Source organism: Talpa europaea (assembly GCF_964194135.1).
Source record: "Talpa europaea genome assembly, chromosome: 13".
NCBI classification, from domain to species: Eukaryota; Metazoa; Chordata; class Mammalia; order Eulipotyphla; family Talpidae; genus Talpa; species Talpa europaea.
In genome coordinates, this window is record NC_140080.1 from 25,703,492 (window position 1) to 25,730,898 (window position 27,407).

Genomic DNA, 27,407 nt, shown 5'->3' on the forward strand with positions numbered 1-27,407 from the left:
AGAGTTTTCTTCCATCTTTGTCTGGCTTTGGTATTAGGATTATGCTGGTCTCCAAGAATGAATTAACAGGCAACTGTAAATCAGAGATCAGGAAAAATAATAATAATTATTATGGGATGTCCCCTCTTGTTCAATTTTTGTGGTAAAGTGTGAGAAGGATTACAGTTAGTTATTTAAATGTTTGGTAGAATTCTCTAGTGAGCCATAAGGTTCAAAGTTTTTCTCTGCTGGGAGATTCTTCAATCTCTTTAGTTGTTACTTTACTCTTCAGTGTCTTCGAATAACTATGCAATACTCCCTGGAGCTTTTCTTGTGATGCAGCTGTGGTGGTAACAAACTTCCTTAGCTTTTATTTAACTGGGAGTATTTTAAATCCTCCCTTACTCTGAAGGATAAATTTTACCAGGTATAAGATGTTTGGCATTGTGTCTTTTAATATTTGAATATAGTGTTCTACTACCTTGTATTCACCAGTTTCTGGCAAGAAATCTGCTCATCTTATTGAGGATTCCTTCTATGTGATGAAGATACTCCTCTTGCTACTTTCAAGATTCTCTCTGTCTTTTGTTAAACACTGGACATTTAAATCTAATAATGTGATAACACTGGAAGTCATAGTCTCCCACTTCCCCAGGAGCTGTGATTTTTTTTTCTGTTGATTTTGTTTATTGTCTTTGTTGTTGTAATAAGTTCTCCTGCTAAGAATCATCCTAAGGTACAATCTTATGGTCTTCTTAGGTTTTCTGTGAGTTCTTCTCTAGACATGCATGTCACTTTTAAATTTCCCTGTATATGAAGTTGTTCTGAATGCCCTAGTCTTTAATGTCTGACTTCCAAAAGAGGAAAAAGAGAAAATCGAAGAGGAGAGGAAAAGGCACTAACCTTTAAAAGTCTCTTAATTGGGCCTCCCCGGTGGCGCAGAGGTTGAGCGCTGGGCTGTGAAGCTGCCCGCAGCCTCTGCAGTGCCAGTTCAATTCCCGGCCGCCAGCGAGGGTCCCACATGGCGCAGCAGACCTCTCCTGCCATTCCTGCTGCTCCCCTCAGCAGTGTATTTCGTCAGTCTGCCTGTTCTGCTCCCCACTCTGGCTCTGGTGAATCCTCTCACCCTCCCGCACTTCTGACTGTACCCAGTGTTTGTATAAATAAATAAAGAAATCTTTTTAAACAAATAAACAAACAAATAAAAAAAAAGATAAATAAATAAATAGAAGTCCCTGAATTTCACTTCAGCCTGGAAGGGAAAGGCTTGCGATAATGAGGGCAGGTGCAATTAAAATGGTCGTTAGACTCTTTGCACCTTTGTGATTAGATGCAGCAATCAGCATCCACAGCACAGATCACCAATATTTGAAGGACAGAGTCCTTTTTGCCTACTTGGATCTTGGAATCTGAGCAAACTGCTCCCTAAACATGTGCAAAGCTACCACTCATATGACGTGGTCAGGCAAGAGAGACGGATAGTAATACTTTGCTAAAAGATGAAATAGGCCAAAATTAACCACCATTTATGGTAATCCTTCCATGGAAGTTGCAAGCCTTCAGTAGACTCCACAGTTCTAAGGGTGTTAACATCAGAAAGATTCTGCTAGAGGGAAAACAGATCCCTGATGCTTCCTACTCTGCTGTCTTAACCTTAAAAAATTCTTAATACAAACTTAAGAAAGAAATTGTGCTTTCACTGAAAAGTAATTCATATTTCAACATATTATTAGACAGAGATGTTTAATTTTTCTCACTCTTCAACAACTAACTTCTATATTATTTGTGTTTGTGATAGCTAAGGCAAGAGTGGGAATATCATTAGATGTTTAATATACTTAGGAGAAGATGAGAGGATGAGAGAAAAAGAGAGAATGGAGAAAAGAATGATTACAAGGCATATATGTGAAGAACATTATTTAGTAAAGTCTGCACAGATTTACACAATATGGCTTCTACTTATTCATGTTGCTCTCGTCAAATTGTTGTTAGGTATTGAATTGCTTTGGAGTATTTTTTCTTCTACAGTATGCTTTCTATATATCCAACTGCCTGCTTTTAAATATATTTAATTTCCTTTATATATGTCTTCTTGTTTATGGATTTGTTATTCCTTATGTTTGTAATATTCCTTTTCTCCATGACCACTTAGCAAATTCCTATGCACCCTTTAAGATTTAGCATAAATAATCATTGTAAAAATGTGCCTACATTTCCTTCCTTCTCTATGCAAACAGAGTTAATAATTCTTTTTTGCTGCTTTTATTTTCCAACATTTGTTCATTCCCCTCTACTTCATTATCGTCTTGCACAAATGCACAAATTTCCCATCTGTCTTCAAAGGAAAGGGTTTGTCCTATACATGTCAACTCCCTGATAAGAAAGAGGCAGGTTCGGTAAATAGTAAGAAAGAATTAGTAAGCAATTTCCTTTTTTTGCATTACAAAGGAGTTGGGAATTTTTTACAAATATAGACATCATAAAAATAAAATAAGTTAGATTTGTGAAGAAAAGCAGTTAAATGGTAAGCACATTTTGAAAGATTGTCAGTATGAAGAGTTAGGAACTATAATGATTTCCTGTGTAATTCCAAATTAATCAAAAAGTAAAATAAATCAGACTTCCCTTGCCCAAATAATCAGGAAGCTCACGGTATAGTACTTGCTTTGTTATTAGCTAGCTGTGTGATTTTAACAAAAATATTCATCTAGGGCTCTATTTTCTCACTAGTAAAATTAAGGGGTCAAGTTATTCCTCTGCTATGTGAAAATCCTATTAAATGGACCATTTCCTTAACTTCTAAGAGGAAAGTGAACTGTACTCTGATTGGTGTCTTTCCAGAAAAGAGATGACAGCAGAGATTTACAAATGCACTTTGAATTCCCTAATGATCCAAAGTTAAGAAGGATAGAGCACATTGGATGTTGAGCAAAAACAAATGCTTTTTATTACTTTTGGACCCCCAGGGGAGAGAATGCTCTCTGGAAAATCTTTAGACTTACTCATGTAAAATAGGGAGTTTATGAAATCAATTTATTACCATTTGGAGGGAACAACTCTCATGGAATGACAATGAAAGAGAATTAACTTATCATGGGTAAAAGCCAAGAGCCAGCAAGGGTGGATTTATTAACTGAGGTCACAGTGATGTGTATGAAAGGACACCTTGTCATGATTTAGTGACATCTTTATGCTATGGAAATAGAAGATGGTAGTGAACGTGAATAAAGACTTGAAATTGAGATGAGAAATTTTCTTAAGTATGCAGATAATAAAGGGTGAGATACAGGAACTTGAGAGATAGAAAGTTCTGTTATTTTAATTATGGATAGATAGGGGTATGCAGTATTAAGTCCAAAGCCTCAAGTGTAGATAGTGGCCAAAGCATAAATCACAAAAGGTTTCATTAAGTTTATAGTCATGAATGCCATGGGGTAAATGATTTGCCTTTAATATGTTGTCACTTTTCAGTTTAGTGAGCTATGATTTTGGTTTTTCTTGGCTGCAGGATTGATTTCTTTGTTGGGGAAGAATTTCTAGTGAGAAGTGTTTTTCTTAGTTTTCAAAAGTGAAACCGTAACAATGAGAGAGGTTACCTAATGAAACTGAAAACTTAGAGAAGAGGCTGATGTGCGAATTGTCTAGTACTGTGAAAGGTTGCAGAAAGATTTTCATGACCTTTAGTCTGTCAGCAATAAATATAGTATCATCTCTTCTGGTAAAGTGGGTACACCTCCCAGAGGTTGACTTTCTTATTTGTAAGTCCTTTGCCCAAGACAAAAAAGTGGAGTTTTAGTGTATATATATCTCATTAATCAACAATATGAAAGTTCTCAGAAAATAGTAAATCCATTTCTGGAGGTCTTGGGATAAAAGGAAGTACCTGAAGACATTAAAGAAGCAGAAACCAGGGGACTCCCCAGTGGCGCAGCTGTTGAGCGCTGGATTGTGAGGCTGCCCGCAGCCTCTGCAGTGCCGGTTCGATCCCCGGCCGCCGCCGGGCAAGGGTCCCACATGGTGCGCAGACCACTCTGCCTTCCGCTGCTCCCCTCAGCAGTGTATTTCGTCAGTCTGCCTGTTCTGTTCCCCGCTCTGTCTCTGGTGAATCCTCTTTTGCCCTCCTGTGCTTCTGACTGTACCCAGTGCTTGTATAAATAAATAAATAAATCTTTAAAAAAAAAAAAAAAGCAGAAACCCAACTCTGGTGTTCAAGTAGTTTTAAGAAAATCATAAAGATAAAACATGCAGGAAAAATTACAAGTAAGAAGTAAATGATAATAGGGACACACATTATGTTGATTTAAGGACTCAAACTACAGAAGTCAATACAGCAAGTTAGAATTCCCTTCAGGTTCCATGAACAACCTTATACATTTTCAATCATCTCTCCAAATTAGAAAGATAAGATAGGCTCATCTTTAGTAATGAGCTCCATCTAACATCCAATCTTTTTTCCAGTTTCACCCATTTGCTAACTGAAATTCCTTTGAATGGTATACAAGGCCTTAATGTTTCCATAATTGCAGAAAAGATTACACCCTCACTACTTAGGAAAAAATTTCTTCCACTGAATATTTTTTCCTAAGATTAAATTTATGTATGTACAGTTAAAGTTTTATTTTATTGTGGTTATCTCCCTAATCTAGGAGTCATATTGCTACAGACATTTCTTTGATGCATGATAATATATATTATCTAGGTTAAGATTTCTAGGCATCACTCTTGGTATGACAGTCAAGGGAGTAAATTCTTCAATAAATTCCAAATACCTCAGGATGCTTGTTTGGGGGCTGAGGAGTGTGTGTGTGAGTGTGTGTGTGTGCGCACGCACAACTATGTTGCTAATATATATTATTATTTGAAGTTTCCAAAGTATTATTAGCTGCTCGAGGTGATTACCATTAGCAGTTATTAAGCATGTTGTGTTTTTAGGGGTTTGCATTTCTTTTCACTGTGACACAAAATCTGTATTTTACCATTTGTTCCATCCCGTTTCCCATTGTGATGTGAAGAGTACCAGGGGTCACCTACATGTCAGTAAATTGTTACAAAAAGGAATTCTGAGCTTAGAAAATCTAAATCTTTTGTACTGGCCAGTGAGCCTGACTGCCCTTTGCTCCAGTAAGCAACACCAATCTATCTGTCAACTTTAAAACTGTTGTTCGTTTTGCAAACATTTTTGAAAAGGTTTCCCAAAAGATGTTTCTTACAGCAAGCTATGCAGAAACATGAGAGACTGTGGATAATCACAATGTGATTATTTAAATTTTTTTTTTGAATTTTAAGTAAGGAAACACTTATTTTACCTAGACCACTTGCAGATATCTTCTCATCTGTACTTAGCATGACCACCAGAGATTTCAGTTCAGACTTGAGTGAAATTTGTTGATAGTCCTGCCTGTGGCGGTGGCAAAATTATTGACCCCAATAAGGGATGATCTCACAGCTCATGTGCCCTGAGTTCAAATCACATGATAAGCAATTCTCAAATCTAATCGAGATGGTATTCAAATCCCACCCTGGTGGTTGTATCTCTGGACTGGATTTTGCATTCTTTTGACTCATAAGAAATATAAATGTCTTTGTGTCTTTATGTAAAAGATTCTTGATCTTGACGGAATCTTCTAGTTTCCTCTGTATGTTTCCTGCTTAATTATGAATACTAAGTAATATATAGAATAGGAAGATTTATGATAGTTTGACTTACTGTTGTATTTTTTCTCTTTTTTTAGATTTTATTTGTTTATTTATTTATTTATACAAGAACTGGGGTACAGGCCAGATGTGCGGGAGGGTGAGAGGATTCACCAGAGACAGAGCGGGGAACAGAACAGGCAGATCGATCGAAATACACTGCTGAGGGGAGCAGTGGGCACGACAGGAGAGGCCTGCCACACCATGTGGGACCCTCACTGGCCGGCTGGGATTGAACCAGCACGGCAAAGTCTGCGGACAGCTTTACAGCACTGCACTCAACCGCCTGCGCTACCAGGGGAGGCCCTGTTGTATCTTCTAAGGCAAACTGACTGACACTAATAAAATAAATTTGTTTTCAGAGGCACTAGAACGACAGTCTTCAGGAATAATTTCTTTTTTTAAGCTCCAATAACTTTGTAGAATATACATAAAAAAGAATAATATCCATTGAGTTTGTTTTCTTTACAAGAGTGACAACTTTTCTCTCCCATCTTTCATGAGACTATCATCTAAAATATAGTAAAAATCTTCATTGAATGCTGAGTTTGTGTATTCCATTTCATCTTTTACCAACTTTTTGGCAGATAGCATATAAGGTTTGTTTAATATGGTTTCACAGTCTCCTTGGTTTCACTATTGGGTGTCTCTAACTGACTGTCAGCCAGAGTTAGAATCAATTTAAAAGGGTAGCATAGCTACCACTAGTTACTATGAAATACAGCTTCAGGTTGATGGCCTCTATTTTCATACATATAATAAAATATTTAGATAATGCAAATAAGATTAAGTGAGAAGCAAGTCTCCCTGATACAGTGATTCCTATGCTTTCTTTTTTTTGTCAGCAACCACTTAGATTAAAAAGATATTCTGTATTCCTCTAGAAATTTCAGACAATCACCCTTTTATGTTAACTCTATGAAAATTCAAAATACATACATTTTGGTTTTTTATATTTTCATACAAGTTTTTTAATTATTATTAACATATAATAAAATGCACATCTTAATGTGCAGTTCAATGACTTGTGAGAATTAGATTTATCTGTGTAATCATGACCCATATCAAGATATTAAACATGCTCATAACTCCAAGTCCTTTAATCTTTCACATCATTTCTGCTGAATCCCTGACAACTTTCAAATTTCTATCACCATAAGTTAATTTGCTTGTTCTTGGTTTTCATGTAAATAGAATAATACTCATCTTCAGAATTTTTTTCAACATTTTTTCCTTTAGGCTTCTAAATTTTACCTTTGTGAGCAATATGTGTTAGGGGTCTATTAATGTTTTCTAAAAAGTTAATAAATAAAAATTATTGAGTATTCTATCCTTTTCCCACTGATTTATTGACACATGCTATCCATGTTTTATTCCAAGCTTTCATAAGGAGTGGTTCTTTTTCTTAATCCTCTATCCTGATTGTCTATCATTCTGTCCACCCCTAGTGTCATAATTATTATAGTATAGTATAATTATTATAGTATAAAATAAAATTTTTATAAGACAAATACTATTTCTTTACTTCAGCATTATCATTTACTCTACAATGGATTATGTGACAGCTTGCCAAATTTTAAGTAAAAAATTATTTGAAGAAATATTGCATTTATATTTATAATTATGCACTTCCCATGCTTACTTGAACACAGTATGGCTATACATTCATTCAAATATTCTTTTATAACTCTATTATGACACTAGGAGGTGGACAGAATGATAGACAATCAGAATAGAGGATTAAGAAAAAGAACAGCTCCTTATGAAAACTTGGAATAAAACATGGATAGCATGTGTCAATAAATCAGTGGGAAAAAGATAGATTACTCAATAATTTTTATTTATTAACTTTTTAGACAACATTAATAGACCCCTAACACATATTGCTCACAAAGGTAAAATTTAGAAGCCTAAAGGAAAAAAACAGTGTATTCCTTTAAAACATATTATTGTTAGGTATTTTATAGAAATTTATAGAATATTTTATTCTGTAAAATATTTCAGCTTTATATAGCTGGGTAGTATTCCATTCTCTATAGACACCATTTCTTCTTTATCCATTATATATTGGACACAAAGGTTATTTTTATAACTTGGCTGTTGTAAGTAGTGCTGCAATGAACATATGAATGCATAGATCCCTTAGAATTAGAGTTTTTATTCTTTAGATAGATAGAGGGGAATATCTGGATCAAATGGCAGATTTCTTTTTAATATCTTGAGAAACTTCCATACTGTTTGGGGGTTTTTTATAGGATTTTTTCTTTTAGGTAACATTGGTTTACACCGCTATATATGATTAGAGGTATAGGATCACACCGCCTCAGAGCATGCCGCCACACCATACCCACCATCAAGGTGCCCACAGTCCTCTACCATAGACCACTGTGAACTCCCACCCATGTTGTTTTATCCCTTCTTCTCCCCAAATATGGCCTCAGTTCTACAGTAAGATTTCTGGTTTGGTTTTGTCTGACCCTTGATTTTGTTTATTTACATTCCACATATAAGTGAAACCATCTAGTTTTTGTCTTTCTCCTTCTGACTTATTTTGCTTAGCATTATTCCCTCCAGTTCTATACATGTTGTTGAAAATGGAAAAAGTTCATCATTTTTTATAGATGAGTAGTATTTCACTGTGTATATACACCACATTTTTCTAACCAACTCTGCTGCCTTTGGGCATTTAGGTTGTTTCCATAGCTTGGTTATTATCAATAGTGCTGCAGTTGACATCAGTGTGCAAATACCCTTTGAATTAGTGTTTTTTCATTGTTAGGGAGATGCCTAAGATTGGAATTGCTGCATCATATGGTAGATCTGTTTTTTTAATGTTTCAGAAACCCATGATTTTTTCTATAGCGACTGAACAAGTCTACAGTCCTACTGACAGTGTGTGAGCATTCCTTTTTCTACACATCTTTGCCAACACTTGTTTCTGGATTTTAATATGGGCCTTTCTTGAATCTCATTGTGATTTTGATTTGCATCTCCTGAGAAGTTATAAAGAACATTTTTTCATGTGCCTATTGGCCATCTCTATGTAGTAAGGTAGTGGGGTAGAGCACATTCTCTGTTTTTTTTTTTTCTTTACAAGGGGCCCAGTCTTTGTGGAGCACCCCAGCTCCTCTTTGCAGGTTTTCCCTCATCTAAAGCTGTATGACTCTACACCCTTTCCACTTTCTCATTTCAAGGCCTCTGGCTGAGCGGGCAATCCTCCCATCTGTGGTCCCTGCTCTGGACTTCAGCCTCCTGGCATCTCTGCCTACCTCCCATTCACTGAAGCCTGAATCTTCTCCATGTCACCTTTGGTTCTGTCCGTGTTAGTTTCTGATGTCTGATGATGTCTGATATTGCAGTCTCACACTGAACTATGGGACTCTCAGTGCAGTGTCCCTCGTGTTAAGGGTTCCATGATCCTAGTGTGTACAAAGCAAGGAACGTCTTCTGTCATCATCTGATGACATAATTTCTCTAATTACAAAGGATTTTAAAAGCAGGTTAAGGAATATAGAAGGGAGAGCAGAGTCACAGAGGGAGTTATGACAAAAAAGTAGTCCTGAGTGATACAATATGACAAGTACCCAACTTGTTCCTGCCAAGACTTCTTTTGAATTAGTGTTTTTGTGTCCTTTGGGTAGAATACTATCTGAGGCAAACAGCAGAGAAAGAAAGAGAGGAGCCAAAACAGGGGAGGAAAGATGTAAGGATATAAATAAATTTTAAAATAAAATAAAATAGAAATCAGGTTCAATGATTCCCCTTCCTCCCCCCAGCCCCACACCCTAATGTTGACACTCTAGATAAAGCTTTGACTCGTGGCTGGGTCCACAGGCTGGTCCTGCTCTTGTTCACACTCCTCTGCTCTCTCTCACTCACTGATGCTGGCTTTTCAGCACTTGGCCTACTTCATGGTTGCGGACCAGGGCCAGTGCATATGCTGTTCTCTCTGCTTAGAACACTGCCTTTTCTGTGTATACTCAGGAGCTTTCTAGTGATTCTTTGTTGTGTGGCTCCAGTGCAACTTTCCCAGGAGAACCTTCCATCATAGGTTAGATGGGGTTTTCTGTAAGTTCTCAGAGTATCCTGTGGTCACTCCTTCAGCTGCAGTGGGGTTTTATTAATGTCAGTCTGTAAGTTCTCAGTAGCCTGTAAGTTCCTTGGGGGCAAGGACCAGATCACATCTGCCTGGTTCTCCACAGATTCTTCAGTACCTAGCAGACAGTACCTAGGTACGTAGGGAGGGTACCTAACAGGCACACAGTAGGTGGTCAAAAAGAAATATACAAACAGTAGTTGCTATTTAAAAATATTTAGAATTGAAAAATGAAGAAATATTCACCATTTATCAAAATGTATATGATGCAAGTAGGCATTACTTAGAGGTAAATTGATAGTTTTAATGACTGTTTATGAGTTATTTTGGTTAGGGTAAAATCTTAACTGTTTTAAAGGAGAGCCTAAGATATTCCTGCTTAAGTCAGGTAGATTTCTTTTCTATGAAACAGCACAGTGGTGAGTGGTTTGAACTTGACAGGGCAGCTCAGGTTATCATTGTTTTCCAAGAAGTTAGAAATGTAGAAGGATAGCCCAAGAAAGATTGCTTATTTTTAAAGGGTTTGTACAGAGTTGTGTACAGTACTTACTGACTCAAAAGTTTTGCACAAGGTCACATAAAGTGCAAAAGGAGAAAAGGGTCCCTTGGAACTATGCTTTCACCAAAGGAGGCTACTTTGAGCTAGATATTAATAGAGAAAAGGAAACTGCAAATTGCATTTTAATAAAAAATGACTTCAGAAGTTAGAAGAGAACAGCAGCAAATCCAAAGAAATCAGAGAAATAAAATAATGAAAAATCATAGCAAAAATAAAGTATAAATTTAATGAAAAACATCCATGTGGTTCTTTGACAAAATTAAGGAAATTGACAACCCTCTGGCAGAAAAGATATAGAAAAAGGTGGACATGAACCAAATAAATTAGGAATGAAAAGGACAATTTTACAGATGTAGTCTATATTAAACTAAACTGTGAAATGATTCCTTATATGCCAATGATTTTCAATATCTAGATGGAATAAATTTACAAATAAATATTTGTACAGAACTCAAGAAATAAAAAGCTGTAAATAAACTGAAATGGGAATCAGAAATTCTCACCACTAAAGAGAGACTAGGCTGAGAATATGTTGCAAGGCAAGTTTTCCTAACTCTCCAAGCATAGATAATTGTGTTTTATACAAACAACTGATTTCTTTTTTTTTTTTTAAAGATTTATTTATTTATTTATACAAGCACTGGGTACAGTCAGAAGCTTGGGAGGATGAGAGAATTCACCAGAGCCAGTGCAGGGAGCAAAACAGGCAGACTGACGAAGTACACTGCTGAGGGGAGCAGCAGGCACGGCAGGAGAGGGCTGTGTGCCATGTGGGACCCTCGCCAGGGATTGAACCGGCGCTGCAGAGGCTGCGAGCAGTTTTGCAGCCCAGCGCTCAACCGCTACGCCACCGGGGAGGCCCACAACTGATTTCTAAGAATAGAAAAATATTGTAAACTAAATATTCTAAACTATATATAAATATTGTAAACTACAAAGTCCCTTTATGGAACAGAGGAAACTTTATCTTAAGCCTAGACAAGAATTATACAAGAAAACCACACGCAAACCTCATTAACAAATATAGATGCGTGCTGGAATATAGAAATAAGGAAGGTGATGGCCAGAGTCAGGAAGGAGATACGTATTTTTGAACCAATAGGAGAAGACAATGATAAAGCTGGGAGAATACTCTCAGGAAATTAGATAAGGATGAAAGAAAGATATTTAGTCTTGCTTCATTCTTTAGAATTTTAATTTTGCAATCATTGTAGATCCAAATGTAATTGTAAGAAATAATACACAGAAACTCTGTGTACTCTTTATCCCAATTCCTCCAATGCTAACTTCTTAGAAAACTAAATTATAATATAACCATAATATTGACATGGACATAGTCAAAATACAGATCATTACTTTCACAACAAAGATCTTTCATGTTCTTTAATAGTGGCACCTGCTTTTGTTTTTGCTCCACCCCTCTTAAATCCCTAGCAACTACTAACCTGTTTTCCATATCAGGACTTTTAAATTTCAAAAATATTATTTAAGTGGAATCCTACAGTATGTAAACTTTGGGGGATATTTTTGCACTCAGTATGATTTCTTTCTGTGCCCAGCCAGGTGATTGCATGTATCAGGAATCACGGTGCCAGTTAGTTATCAGTGTTCATTTTCATGCATTAGTAGTCTATTCATTTTTATCGCTGAATAATAGTATGTATGTAGCACAGTTTGTTTATTCACTCTCTGAAGGACATTTGGGCTGTTTACAGTTTGAGGCTGTTAATACTAATCTTGATTTGTATGGAATACCTCCCCAAAACCAAAGCAATCCTGAGAAGGAAGAACAAAATTGGAGGCATCACTGTATAGTAATCAAAATGGTATGGTATTGGCATAATATTAGACAAAATCAGTGGGTGGAACTTTCTGTAGAGACCTGTAACTTTCTGTGAAGACCTACCTGAATCCTTTCTGTTATCACCCAAAATGTCTGAGAGGGTTGAAGGACTCTTGCAGTTGAGGAAAAGATAGGCTCTCATTTCCCTTTAATAGAGAACAGTTGAACTATAGGATCAAGGCAATTAAAACCATACAGATTATATCACAGAGGACAGTGATATAAAAATGACTTTTTGATGTCTCCTGGGAGAGGGTGACCAAGAATGGTACAAACTTTATATTATTTCATGGAAAGAAGAGTAGGACTCAGATATAAAAGCTCTCTGGGACCCTTAAGAGTATATAGTCATGTTAAAGATTCCTGTTAACAAACTAATTGTGTGCTGTTGTGATGTAACAAGACTTAATAGGATAGGGTGTTTCCCAAGTGTCAGGTGAGGATTGGGATCACAGAAAAGTAATAATTCACAAGAGACCACTAAGGCCCATCATTGACAGTCACAGAGCTAAAACGAGATTTGTATTCCCTTTAGATTGGATAGCAATCTATAGGACAGAAAGGACATTGAAAGTCTAAATTTGGGGTGAGAGACTTAGACTACATTTTAACAATTTTGTGTCAAATACTCAAAATTGACCTTACAAGTCCCAGTTTTAAAGTTTCTGTAATAGTTATGTGATTTATATAAGTGCATGGTCAATTGGGGGGAAGAAAATAACTGCTGTTCATTATAGTACTTCTGTGAGTATTAACAAGTATCTTATTCAAGAATGAAAAAATTGGAAAAAATTGCATTTATAGTTAAAATTTAGAGAATTAAGATATTTCCATTAGAAGAAAATTAGATTATTTTATACTTTTCAGTGTTACCTGCCTTCTCTGAAAATTGTTAAAAGCCATTAAAACTTGTTTTAAGACGTCCTTGAATGGTCTGAATCCCAGCAACATGCCTGGCTTTTTAAGAAGCTTAAATAAATGGATGGAATTTAGTAGTGGTTTCAACTTATGACACTTTCCTGCAAAGTGAATTCCAAATTCTAGAGTTGTCTTTTTGTAGCCCCTCAAAATGGCATGCCAATTTTGAATTGCTACAGCACATACACTATGATTTGTGTAAATAACAAGAACACAGTTTCCTTGAATGATAATATCCTTGAATAAGTCACTTTGAAATTAAGTTAACTTCATTTATAAACAAGGTTCATAATATCTGACCATTATTCCTATAAAGAGTGAATAGTAGGGGGCCTCCCCTGGTGGCGCAGTGGTTGAGTGCTGGGCTGCAAAGCTGCCCGCAGCCTGTGCAGCGCCGGTTCGATCCCAGCCGCTGGCGAGGGTCCCACATGGCGCACAGACCTCTCCTGCCACGCCCGCTGCTCCCCTCAGCAGTGTATTTCTTCATCAGACTGCCTGTTCTGTTCCCCGCTCTGGCTCTGGTGAATTCTCTCACCTTCCCGCGCTTCTGACTGTACCCAGTGCTTGTATAAAATAAATAAATATTTTTTTCAAAAAAGAGTGAATAGTAGGAATGGGGCCTTCCCCGGTGGTGCAGCAGATTGAGCTCAGTGCTGTGAAGCTATCCGCAACCTCTGCAGCTCAGGTTTGCTTGCCAGCCAGGGAGATACCCACATGGCGAGGCAGACCTCTCCTGTCTCGCCCACTGCTCCCCTCAGTAGTGTTTTTGGTCCTTCTGCCTGTTCTGCTCCCTGCTCTGTCTCTGGTGAATTTTCTCACCCTCCAGCGCCTCTGGCCTGTACCCCAGTTCTTGTATAAATAAATCATTTAAAAAAATGAATAGGGCTTCCCCGATGGCACAAGGGGTTAAGACTCAACCTATGAAGCTGTTGACAGCCTCTGCAGCATGAGTTCAGTCCACCGGCAGGCTAGGGAGCAACCCACATGGTGCAGCAGACCTCTCTTGACTCGCCCACTGCTCCCCTCAGCAGTGTACTTCAGTCAATCTGTCTGTTCCATTCCCCACTCTGTCTCGGATGAATCCTCTCACCCCCCACACCTCTGGCCTGTACCCCAGCTCTCGTATGCATAAATAAATAAATCTTAAAAAAAAAATGAATAGTAGGAATGAATGTTGAGTAATGCACCCCAGATCAGATAAGCAATGTACCTTAGCTATAACCTTGAAAGTAATGCTTTGTATATATGGCAAACATGGCAAACATGTCCCTATTTTTTTGGAAAACCACATCATTAATACTGCTCTTCAAACATTCATTTCTTTTCTGTCGCTTTATATTTGATAACAGTAACTATTCTTTCCAAGGTTTCCACAAGAGCCAGTTTTTGGAGAGATTCATTGTTCAGCATCTGTTAAGAGAACAACATGAAAAGCTTTGTAAGGGTGAATCTGTTTACTTTATATGCCAGAATGAAAGTGAACTCACAAAACTGTGCTCCCAGTTTTTTTTATAAGAAGTGACCCAGACACACAAGAGCGGTTTAGATTTTAGTTCTTGATGGTTAGTTTTTGAGTGAGTAGGGTACAAAAAAAAAATTATTCTTTGGTTTCATGACAAAATTCTGGCTAACAGAATTAATAGGGAAAAATTGTAAACTTTATTCCTCAGTGACCATTTAAATACTTATCAATCTTAAGAAATTTCTGAGCAGTGTGTGATTGAACATGAGCTGAATTAGAGAGACAGCAGTCTGGCTAGATTAGGAATGGAAGAGTGTTGATTTGGAGTTATATATTGGACATTTATCAATATAAATGCTAATAAAATAAAGGCAAACCATTTGAAATAATAGCAGGTTCATGATAACAATATTTTGAAAAAGGCAATTTATTGAATATGACATTTGGCTTTTTCTTCCAAGTATGGCAAGGGTTGTATTTCCTCTCATTCCAGTGGGATGGAGGTTAGAATGAAATTAAGTTGAATCAAAGAGGAAATATAATGTCTATTTTTGGTGTATCTGGTGGACAAAATTCGTACTTGCTGCAAATTACTGAATTTACCTCACGTGAGCAAACATATTTGTTGGGAAACACAATTGCCTTAGGCCCTGAGTGTTCTTGCAAAGCCAGAATGCAAGAAACTAACCACTCTTAACCTAAGTTATTTCTCATGGTTATGTTTGCAACACATAACCTTGAGGGAGGAAGGAACAGCCCTCTCCAAAGAGCAAGATTGCTTCCTTTTAATATAAAATCATTGACTATCTTAAGCTCAGTGTTACCCTCCTGTAATGAAACCCAAAGATGGACAAATGCGAGAGCATGCACGCATGCGTGCACACACACACACACACACACACACAGAGGAATCACTGCCAAGTTATGAAGTAATGGAGTCTGTGTATCAATATATGAGTAGAAGTATCTGGTCAAATTAAATGCACAAAACTCAGTAATTTTGCTTGAGTGATTCAGCTCTTTCTAAAACAAGAATAAACATTAGCACATTGTTTGATCACCCCTATTTCAGAAACCTGTGACAATGTCCATTATAGTGCTGTTTTTGATGGCAGGAAACCGGAGATGATTTCAGTGTCTTTTTATGAGGGTGGAAAGGTCAAACATGAAGAATACACATCATGGACTCCAATGTTGCACTTAGAAGCAAGAAACTGAATTTGTACTTGATGATATGAAGAAATTGTGAAGCCAATACTAAATGAAAAAAGTGTTAAACTCTATAACACAATACTACTTGTGTTACATTAGAAATGCATACACATAAAGCTTATATTTTTTAAAAAAGAAACCATGTACAAGACAATTATTGGTATATCTCTCTATGACCAAGTTTAAAAACATTTATATTTGTATATGCTAAGTTACAGATTCCAAGAGCCCCAACAGATGTTGTGGTTGATTTAGACTTGCTGGGGCTGGATCCAGTCCTTCTGATGAATTCTCATTGTCTTTTTAAAAAAATTTATTGTGATTAAAACACGTAAGATCGATCCACTTAAAAAATTTTAAGTATACAAAACATTGTTAACTATAGAGACAATATTGAGGACAGATCACTAGAGCTTATTCATATTAATTAACTAAATTTTTCATACCTGTTGGCTAATAGCGCCCATTTCTTCCTTTCAGCACTTGGTAACCACCATCCCAGCCTTTGATTTTATAAATTTGACTATTTTAGATTCCACATGTAAATGAATCATGCAGTATTTGTCTGTGTCTGTTTCACTTACCATGTCCTCAGAGTCCAACAATATTGTCATGTATAGCTGTTGGCCATTTGTATATCTTCTATAAAGAAATGTCTATTCAATTTGAAGCTACCAGCAGGGGAGATGGATGGGTCAGGCTAAGGGAGAAGAGAGTCTAGTGCACAATGGTGGAGAAAATCTTGGTGCTTTGGTGGTGTAAACCTATACACCTAAATAGTATACACTTATTACAATAAAAGGATTTCAATTTTAAAATAATAAAATCATAAATATACATAAATAAATAGAAGGGAAGGAATAAAGAAAGCATGTTTATGTACATCTTTTGTCCATTTTAAAATTACATTATTTGGGATTTTTTCCTATTGTAGAAGTTCCTCATGTATTTTGGACATCAACCTGTTGTCAGATATATGGTTTGTGAGTATTTCCCCCATTCTGTGGGTGGCCTGTTCACTCCATTGTTTGTTTTCTTATGCTGCAGAGGTTTTTTAGTTTGATGTGGTCTGGCTTGTTCATTTTTCTGTTTGTTGCCTGTATCATATCCAGGCATACATTATTGCCAAGATCAATATCATGAAGCTGCTTTTCCTCTGCTTTTCCCCTATGTCTTCTAGGAGTTTTATGGTTTCAAGTCTTACCTTTAAATCTTTAATCTATTTGAGTTGATTTTTGTGCATCATGTGAAATAAGGCTCCAATTTTATTCTTTTACATGTGGGTATTTGGTTTATCCATTACCATTTGTAGAAGAGATTATTTTTCCCCATTGTGTATTCTTGGCACCCTGTTTAAGATAAATTGATCATTTATATGGGATTTACAACTGGGATCTCTATTCTTCCATTGATCTATGCGTCTGTCTTTACGCCAATATCATACTTTTTTGCCTACTGTAACTTCATATGTTCTCAAACAGGAGATTTAATAATGCCAGCTTTTTTCTTAAGCTAGATATGACTACTCATGTTCTTTGAATTGGTTCCATATAAAGTATAGAATTGTTTTTTCTATTTCTGCAAAAATGTCTTTGGAATTTTTATAGGAGTTACAATAAATTTGTAGATCACTTTGGGATCTATGGACATTTTAACATCAGTTCTTCCAGTTCATGAATACTGAAATTCTGTCTGTGTCTTGTTTTATCAATCTCATCAGTGTTTCATTATATAAATCCATTTATCTTTAGTTATGTTTACTCCTAAGTATTTTATTATTTTTTCATACTATTATAATTTGTATTGCTTTCCTAATTTTGTTTTCAAATAATTTGTTGTTACTTAATAGAAATACAATGGGTTTTTGTATGTTTGCCTTATGTCCTGCAACTTCACTGAATTTTTTCAGTGGTTTAAACAATTTTTTATGTTATCTGTTGGATTTTCTATATAAAAATTCATGTAGGGCCTCCTCGGTGGTGCAGGGGCTTGAGTGCAGGAGTGTGAAGCTGTCCACGGCCTCTGTAGCACGGGTTCGATTCTCAGCTGGCCAGGGAGATACCCACATGCAGCGGCAGACCTCTTCTGCCTCACCCACTGCTCCCCTCAGCAGTGTCTTTGGTCCGTCTGCATGTTCTGCATCCCGCTCTGTCTCTCACCCTCTCATCCCGCATGTTCTCTCACCCTCCCACGCCTCTGGCCTGTACCCCCATGCTTGTGTAAATAAATAAATCTAAAAAAAAAAATTCATGTGGTTTACAAACTGGGATAATTTCTTCTCCCTTTCCAACTTGGCTATCTTTTACTTCTTTTTCTTGTCTACAGTCATACATTGCTTTAAAACATTTCAGTGAATGATTACTGCATATATGATGGTGTTCCCAGTAGGCTATAACATTGCATAGGTATGAAGTACACTATCTTATCTAGGTCTGTATAATTAGATCTATGAAATTTACGCAATGATAAAATTATATAAGGATGCACTTCTCAGGATGTGTTTCCCTTATTAAATGACACATGATTATAATTTCTCATGCTAGGGCTTCCACTAATATGGTAAATGGAAATGGTGAGAGTAAGGATCCTTGTTTTGATTTTGATTTTAGAGGAGAAGCTTCCCAGTTTTCCACCATTGGCTATAATTTCAGCTTTTCATACATGACCTTAATGGTGTTGTATTTTCTTTGTATTGTTATTTCAATGAGGGAGTTTATCTTGAAAGTGTATTGAATTTGGTCAAATGCTTTTTTTGCATCTATTTGGAAGATTTTGTGTTTTTTCTCTTTGATTCTGTTGACATGGGACATCACGTTCATTGAATTTTAATATCAAACCATCTGTGTCTTAAGGGATATATATCATTAGGCTGTGTTATATGATCCTTTTAATGTGCTGTTGTAGTAAAATTGCTAATGTTTTAGATTGTCATGTTTTATTAGAGAAATTGACCCCCTTTACTATTGAGTAATGCTCTCCTTTATCTCTGATAACTTTCCTTGCTTTGAAATCTGTCTCTGAAATTGAGATAGCTATTTCTGCTATCTTTTGATTAGTGTTACCATGGTATTTTCCCCCATTCATTTACTTTGAATCTATATAGTCTTTATATTTTAGTGAGTCACTTATAGACAGTGTATCATGGGCTCTTGTATTTTGGTCCACTATGACAATCTGTATGTTTTAATTAATGCATTTAGACCATTTATATTCAGTGACTATTGACAGTTGGAGTAATATCTACCATAGTTGTTGCCGTTTTTTGTTGACCTATTTGTTGCTATTTTTTGACTTCTGCTCTTTTTCTGGATTTTGTAGTTTAATTGAGCTTTTTATATGTGCCCATTTTCTCTCCTTTCTTAGAATTTCAGTTCTTTTTTTGCTTTTTAAAGTAGTTGCTCTAATTATGGTGTAAAGTATGCCTTGGTGATGGCATGTAAGTGTCTTTCTGCCAGTTCCACACTGTTTCTGTTACTCTTAGCTTTGTAATATGTTTTAAAATCAGGAAGTTTCAGATCCAACTTTGTTCTTTTTCAAGTATTTTTCAGGGGTCTTTTGTGTTAAAGTGTGACTTTTCCATGCATGACAGACAGACTAGAAGCTTATTTGTATTAAAAAAGAGAGAGAGAGAGAGAGAGAGAGAGAGAGGAAGGGAGGGAGGGAAGAAGAAAGGGAGGGAGGGAAGAAGAAGGGAGGGAGGGAGGGAGGGAGGGAGGGAGGGAGGGAGGGAGGGAGGGAGGGAGGGAGGGAGGGAGGGAGGCTAATCAAATCAGAAGAAGAGATGCATTCTGTGGGTGCCAGTGATTCAATTCAATGAGGAATGCAATAAAGAATCCATTGGGAGAAAATCACCACCACCACTTCAATAAAAGTCTGCTTCAACATCAACCTTAGAACCTATGTAAAGAAGTTTTTCTTCAGATTTGTAATCATGTACATCAAAGTATGTTTCTTTCCTTCCAATTTAGTATTTGAAGATTCTTACTAGATATATGTTAAACCAAAACTCTTAAACCTTGGAGGATTTGAATGGATAATTCATCTATTCACTTATGAAATGTGCCCCCTGCATTATTGTATGCCCTGGGTAGTCAGTGGTGGCCAGAGGGAAGCAGGCCCTATCCTTGCCCTCCAGTCATGGAACTTGACTCAGCAGCTTTTTGGAATGTGGATAGAGCCTAATATGTGTGTTGATGTAAGAGATAGTTTTCCCTTTCAAACTATAGAGTAGTTTCCAAATTTTTCAAGGGCATACTCTTTGATGAGTTTTCATTGAGGTAAAGGGACATAACAATTTTCTTTATAGTATATGTAAGCATTTTGTAGGTCTGAACAAAACACATGCCATTCCTGTTATAACTCCAAAACAAGACATTTTGCTTTAACTTAAGCTTATTTTAAATTTAAATAATTGATTTATTTCTCTAAATTCATGAAAGAACTTCTCATACTCTAATGAGTAGTGAGAACTGAGATATTTACTGACAGGCAGAAGAAGAACAGAATTAAATCCATGGTCTGCTGTGTGGAAGCAGTGACTAAATTGTACCAAAATAGCTTTTAAAGGATAATTGTCTTTCAAATTTGTAATTTGTAATTACTGGGAAATTCTCTGCCTAGGGGTTGAAAATAACACATGAAGACATTTTGTTTTATCTAGAGTATTTTCATCATGCAGATACATTTTCCTTCAGAAGATTTTAAAATATTAAGAGCTACTTAAGGCTCCAACTGGGAAGTTGGGAACAAGAGTCTTGTTCAGATTTCTATTGCAGAATTCTCTACTGTATTAGGTTTTTGATTAGAAATTAATTAACCTCTTTGTACCTCATTTTCATTTCTATGTATTTTTTTCATAGCAATGTGGGGATGATAAAAATACTATCTTCCTCACAGAATTGTTAGGAGTATTATATAGGTTAATATTTAAAAAGCACTTATGCTGTCAAAGGGGGAAGGGAAGGTGGGAATAAAGTGTGGAGGGGGCCAAATGGACTGTGGTAGAGGATTATGGTACCTTGCTGGTGGATGTGGTGTCATGACATACATCTGAAGAAATGTAAACCTATATCTCTGAATCATAAATGGTGTTATATATCAATTTTAGCTCAAATGAAAACTAATGCAATTTAAAAAATAAAACATTTTATAAAGCACATAGAAAAATGGCCTGGCGAATAGTATGCATTATATAAATGTTAAAACAATAAATTTGTAATGTCCATAGCTTTGTGTGCTTTCTCTATGTTGTTTTATTTGAAAAACTATGAGGTTTATGATAGAAATGGAGGGATTTACTTGAATGGAATTGGGGGAATATATATAATGCAGATACTCCAGTTTTGCTAGAAACTTTTTTGTAATATGGCATAGGTAATAACATAAAGTCTGTTCATGTCCTGTTCAAATGTAATGTTTGGCTCTTGGTTATTAATTTGTTTGTGTTTTTTTGAAGGCTATATTTGTTTGGGGTGATTTGAGTTATGACAGGTTTCTGTTTATATATTTATGTGTTTCTGAGATATTAGAATTAGGTTAACAGTTTTATCATGAGACAGTCAATGTTCTAGAGATAACCTTTTGTCCCTGGTTTGGTTCACTTTCTGCAAAATCTCCAAGCATCGAAGTAGTCACAAATTTATTTAGAGAGAGAACATTCAGAGCTTCCTGTATGAAATATTCTTTCTTTGCACTGATCTGCATTTCAAAGGTTGGAGTTAGGACCCTGACAATGTGAATTACTTTTTAAAAAGTGGATATGTCATTTATTTGTTGACTGAATTATTTAAATGTCCTTTCTATGTGTGTGAATGACTACAAAGCTTTCATTTTTAAAAATTTTAATTAGATCTGTGAGAATATCCTTAAAATATTTGCATACCAAAAACATGTTCAGTTTCATAAAATGCTTCAGTAAGGTATAATAGCCTATCGAAACACTGACATGTTATATTGTATTAGCATAGCAAGAAAGCACCTAAGAAATTACCTGATAAAGATTAGTATGCTGTGGTTTGGTCAAAGTTACAATAATGTGAAAAAGATGACCCTAGCAAAAAGTCAAACTTCAGACTTTGGAAAATGCTTCCAATACTAAAGCTGCTTTACCTTTGATTTTATTTTCTAGGTTATTGTTTCCCAAACTAGATGCTGAATCCCCACTGGGACTGTGAAGATGTGAATGTTCTTGGTGATCAGAGCAGAAAAGATACAACAGCGGTAGGTAGCAAGAAGGCACTGACTGCCTGCAATTATATAAAAAAACCAGATGACCTCTCTCTTCTGGTCCTTCTCACAGTAGATCCAAATCAACATGCTTTCTTCTAGTCTTTTCTTCTGGACTTCTCCCTTGCTGAAAGAGAGATGATGAGCACTGGTAACTTTCTATTTTTTTCTTCCTCTCCTTAACAATTATAGCTAATGACAATTGACCAACCATTTTGTGACATGAGATAATGTAATGAGTACATTAAAAATTATTTCACTTAAAACTCAGCGTGATTCTTATAGATATAGATATGTTTTTTCCTCTGCTTTATAAATGGAGAAGCTGTGTCTTGGGGGAGGGGGGGTTAGTCATTTGTACGAGGTCATTCAGTCAAAAAGAGATGTTTCAAATTTTGAACACAGGCAGCCTGAATGCAGGACCCACAGTCTTTTCTCTCTCCTCTCCTTTTGTTCTTATCCTGAATCTTACCAGATGAAATGGTCTATGAGCCACTCCTTTATCATTATCAACTAGACTGTGGATGGGGAATAGGCCATCTGTGGGGTATCTCAGAGAGAATATTCTTAGAAGCTTTTTTATATGACAAAATGCTTTTACAGAGATTAAAAAAAATGCCCTATAAAACCCTCAATCTCTACTTAAGGATTACTTTGTTTAATGAGAGAAAGAAATTACTATTTTAAAAATGCAGTAGATATGAAAGGCATGGGGGTTGACAAAAATTTAGGACCCTTTAGTTAATTTTCTACTAAGGCTGCTATGACACAATTACATATTTTTGGTGAGGCTGACATTTTTGTGTAGGAATTCTTCAGTCTTTTTCTCTGGGAAGTTGCTGAAGTGTTCCCCTTTTGCCTCTTTACCTCCTTCTGCTATCCCCTGCTTCTCATGAAAATAACTGTCTAATATTATGATAGAGACCCAAGAGAGCCCATGGTAAAGTTCTAGTCTCAGTCTGAAGGCCTGGAAACTAAGAAGGTATTTAGTATAAGTTCTTGTCCAAATGTGAATTTGAAGGCAGAAGACCAATGTCCCAGTTCAAAGACAGGCAAAAATTCCTTTCAGGCTTTCAATAGATGGTATGACACCCACCCTCATTGGGGCAGGCATTCTGCTTTACTTAGTCTACTGATTCAGATGTTAACGTCATCCAGAAACACCCTCAACAGACACACCCATAATAATGTTCAACCAAATATCTGTTTGGCCAAAGAACTGACCTTGGTTAGAAAAGCACATCCCAAAACTTCATGCTTATGATGGGGCATAGGTTATGCTGGCCAAATTCTTGTTATGTGAAGGCTCAAAACTACTATAGTAAAGATACTACAGTCACCTAGGCCAAAATAGAAACTGCTTAGTATTCCTGGTTAATCTCAGCCCAAAGAAATATTCGAAATAAGCCAAAAAGAAAAAGAAAAATACCGGATGGTCTCACTCATAGCAGGAATCTAGAAAACTTAAATAAGGGACCAGGAAAATGAATAACTATAAGAAAGTGAAAATCAAAATCAACAAAAAACTATGAACCAGAGACACTTTTAGGGGGGCGGGGGCGGGAGGGGAGGGATTGGAGTCAGAATGGGGGGGCTGCAATTGTATGGGGAATATAACAATAAAATTTATAAAAATAAATAAATAAATAAATACTAAAAAGAAAAAAAAAGAAATATGTCTTATATATAAATATTAAACTCTAGTTGAGCACATTAAAATCTAGTTGGAGAAATGGCAAGCTAATTATAACACAGGACAACCTGGAGTACAGGTTAGGGACTGAAAATGGCAATTTAGTTGCATCTTAACTATTTTCATCATTTACCTTACCCTGTGCTTGTTTGGGGCAAGGTTTTTGTATGTTTTGTTTTAATTGAGGTATAATTCATACACTATAAATTAAAATTTTATAATTACGAGATTTTCAATATATTTGTAAGTTTGTACAACTACATCATTATTTAGTTCCAAAAAGCTTACTTCACCCTCAGGCCAGTTTTTGCTTCATGTGGTATGTCATCAATAAGGCATCGACGTGTACTATTTGAGAGTGTAACCATTTCAACTTCTCATACTGCATCTTGCCCTAACATTTTACTAAGTGTACTTTTATATGTTGTTCTTGTTATGTTCTCACCAAAAGTCTCACTGACTTTTCCTTTTAAGGGAAATAAGTTCTAATACTAAGTAACTTGCTCCCTGAGCCTTTTTACTGAAAGCTTTACTTTGTTTGGGAATTTCAATTGCCATTTAAAATAATCAGTATCTTTACTTGTTAAATTACTGTAATTTGTGGTTCAGTGTCTCTTCAATTTTGCTGGAACTATTGCAGCAGTTGAAAGTTCTTTGCCCTAAACCACATGCAATGAAAGAACAAGTTGGACTACCAACCCATGTAAAATAAAGAGGTAGGGTTTTTTTCTGTTTTTGTTTGTGTTTTTACATGGATGATTAGAATGATACTTTATTCATAGTTTTCACTACTTTTTTTTAGAGCTATCCCTCACTATTTTTTTTCAATTATGTTTATGGAGATAAAGTTGGTTTATATCACTGCATCTTTGGGAATTTTTTCTGTTCTGTGCCTTATTGCACTAGAGCTGCAAAATGACTCAGAAGATTATAATTATTTATCACTAATCTTACCAGATTTGTCCATAGATCTAGGCCTAGAAACTTCCTTTTTCATCTCAACTTTTCTTCAGAATTCATCACATTGGTCTATCATGTTTCTGCAAAACACAAATACTGTATAAAACAGAAGGACATACCAAATAACCAAACAAGAAATTTTCAAAACTGTATCATAGGACAGACTGCTTCTAGTTGACCCCGTCTCTACTTTCCAGTGTTTATAATAGCAGGATATCAAGGAAAGAGTTGAGTCACAGCATATAAAGGTTCCATCTTGAGAATGAAATGTTCTCTTTGACTCTACTATACTAGCAGAAATTGTTTATGTTGGGTAAACACAAGCTGGGGAAGGCAGTGGATGGAGAGGTTGATATTATCAGTCCACTGTCCTACACCTTCTGGGCAAGACTGACATTCATTATAAATGCCCCTTTATAGTATCAAACCTCAATAGACACACCCAACAGACAGTGGAGCCAACCTAAATTCCCATTTTTAATACTGTTATAATGTATATGCTTAATATTTAAATCTGATGCTCTTGAGCAATATAATCAGTTATTTTTCTACTGGTGCTAATAAATCTCATCTGAGTTGCTGCAGTGTCTTCCCTCACAGTCTCTGTGCTCGACTGTGTGTGACCTAAATGGAATCACTAGGCCTCTGCTGAAAAGGCCAATGAACAGAAGCCTCATTAGGGCCTGGCACTAAACTCCCTTTACTACTTACCAACTCTAATTGTCTGTTTGCTTGTCAGTTTTCCCCGTTGAATTGGATGTTTCATGAAGGAAAGATTTTTTTCTAATTTACTATTAAATCCCTGGTATGTTACATAACACCTTACAAATGCAAATGTTCCTTAAGTGTTTACATAATAAGTGAATGTTGAACTCCCTAAAACATCTTGAGCCCTCCTGCTTCGTGCTCATTTATGAAGACAACTACTCCGGCAAAATATTCAGTGTAGAATCATTTTAATAGCAACAAACCCCAGCAGGCACTGAATAAAAGCCTGACTCTTAAAAATGTATTAAAGTACCAGTCATTCAATAGATGGCAGAATGAATGTAGTTTTTCCTGGTGAGACAAAGCAACTCAAGTAACACTCAGTATTTTTTTAATGTACTTTGGCCTGTGGGCTACAAACAAATGAAAAGTAATCTTATCCCAGCTAAACAATCACCTTTGGGGAATCCCAGAGCTTGTGGTACCTTGAATTGCTGAAAATATCTCAGCTCTGGTGTCTGCTTAAGGCATACATTTGTAGATTGTGCTCTGCCGATGGGGATTATTTAGTTGCGATGATGCATCATATGAAGGGCACAGAATGTTGTCCTTGCCTCAGACTCTGGGGATATTTGCAGGAAATTAGATACTTTACTTCTGGAAAAATTCATTGACTTGAGTTATTTGTTTCCCAGTTCAAAGCATTCCTTTGCTTCTGCCATGGAATATGGAAATTGCCAGGGCATTAAAAAAAAATGAGAGCTATACCACCTCTTGTCTTTTATCCTCAAGGGCATGTCATGCCATGAGGATGACAGTTAAAAGCCAGGTGACCTTTTTATTTGCCCTTATGTAACTTCTTCACCTGACGGTGACATACTGAATCCTGTCGCTTTATTTACTGCAATTTAGCCCTTTAATTTTGTTAGTGTCTTTAATGTCTTCCAGATCAGATTATTAATGAAGTCATCATTACTTTCTTATAAGTCTCTATTATCATTTCTTTGTCCTTGTTTCTTGTTTACACGTCATCTATTGGTGTCTTCCAGGCTCATTATTCCTATTCTGATACGGTGTTCCCTATTTAAGGCCCTTTGGTTTTTCTTTCCTACCTGCTTTATTTTCTTTCTTTCTTTTTTGGTGGAACCCTCGCCAGCGGCCAGGGAATGAACCGGCGCCGCAGAGGCTTCAGGCAGCCTCACAGCCCAGTGCTCAACCGCTGCGCCACCAGGGGAGGCCCCTGCTGTATTTTCTTTTTCAGAATCATACTTTGCATAAAATCTCTAGTCAAGTTAAGCCACTTCTCACCTGAGCTCTTATTTAAGATCCACTTGACTGTGATATTCTTCATGGACCACATCACACCTAGAATATGTAGATTGACTAGAAAGAAATGTTTAAAGGTATGCTGTGGCTATTTCTTTTCCCTAAAATAACTCAGCATTTGCCAAACTATCTTTTCACTTTTCGTGAAGTTGGCCTTCCTCAGAATGGTGGGCATCATGAGAGAAAGGGAATATAAAGATACCCCTATCAAGTATAGCCACCATAGTGCAAGTACCCCCAAAGACCCCTATAGTCCACCACCATAGCCCATGTGTTTCCTTCTTTATTCTTACCCCTCTTCCATTGTTCTTTAAAATGTTGTATCGTTAGTTTTAATTTTATCAATTTAGATCTATTAATCTAGATTTCTGAGATCTATAATCAATTAGCCTTAATGGTTCAGAGTTTATATTATGATGAAAATGATAAGAGGATTATTCACACATGAGCCACGTAATTTACTGTGATTGACATTTCTTTTCTTGCTTATCCTTTTGTCTTCCGAAGTAGTAATGTTGACTCATTTAAAATTTGATTTTTTTCACCTATCATTAACTCATACCAAAATTTCTCTCAGAACAATCCTTTCAAACTTACAAGCATATTCAGTCTATCAGTTTCAACTTTTTCTTGGAAATATTTCTCTTTGAGTTTATCCTTCTCTTGCATTAATCTGTAGTGGGTGATTTTTTTCATTATTCTGAGACCTCACTTCTCTTTTTTTTTAATGGG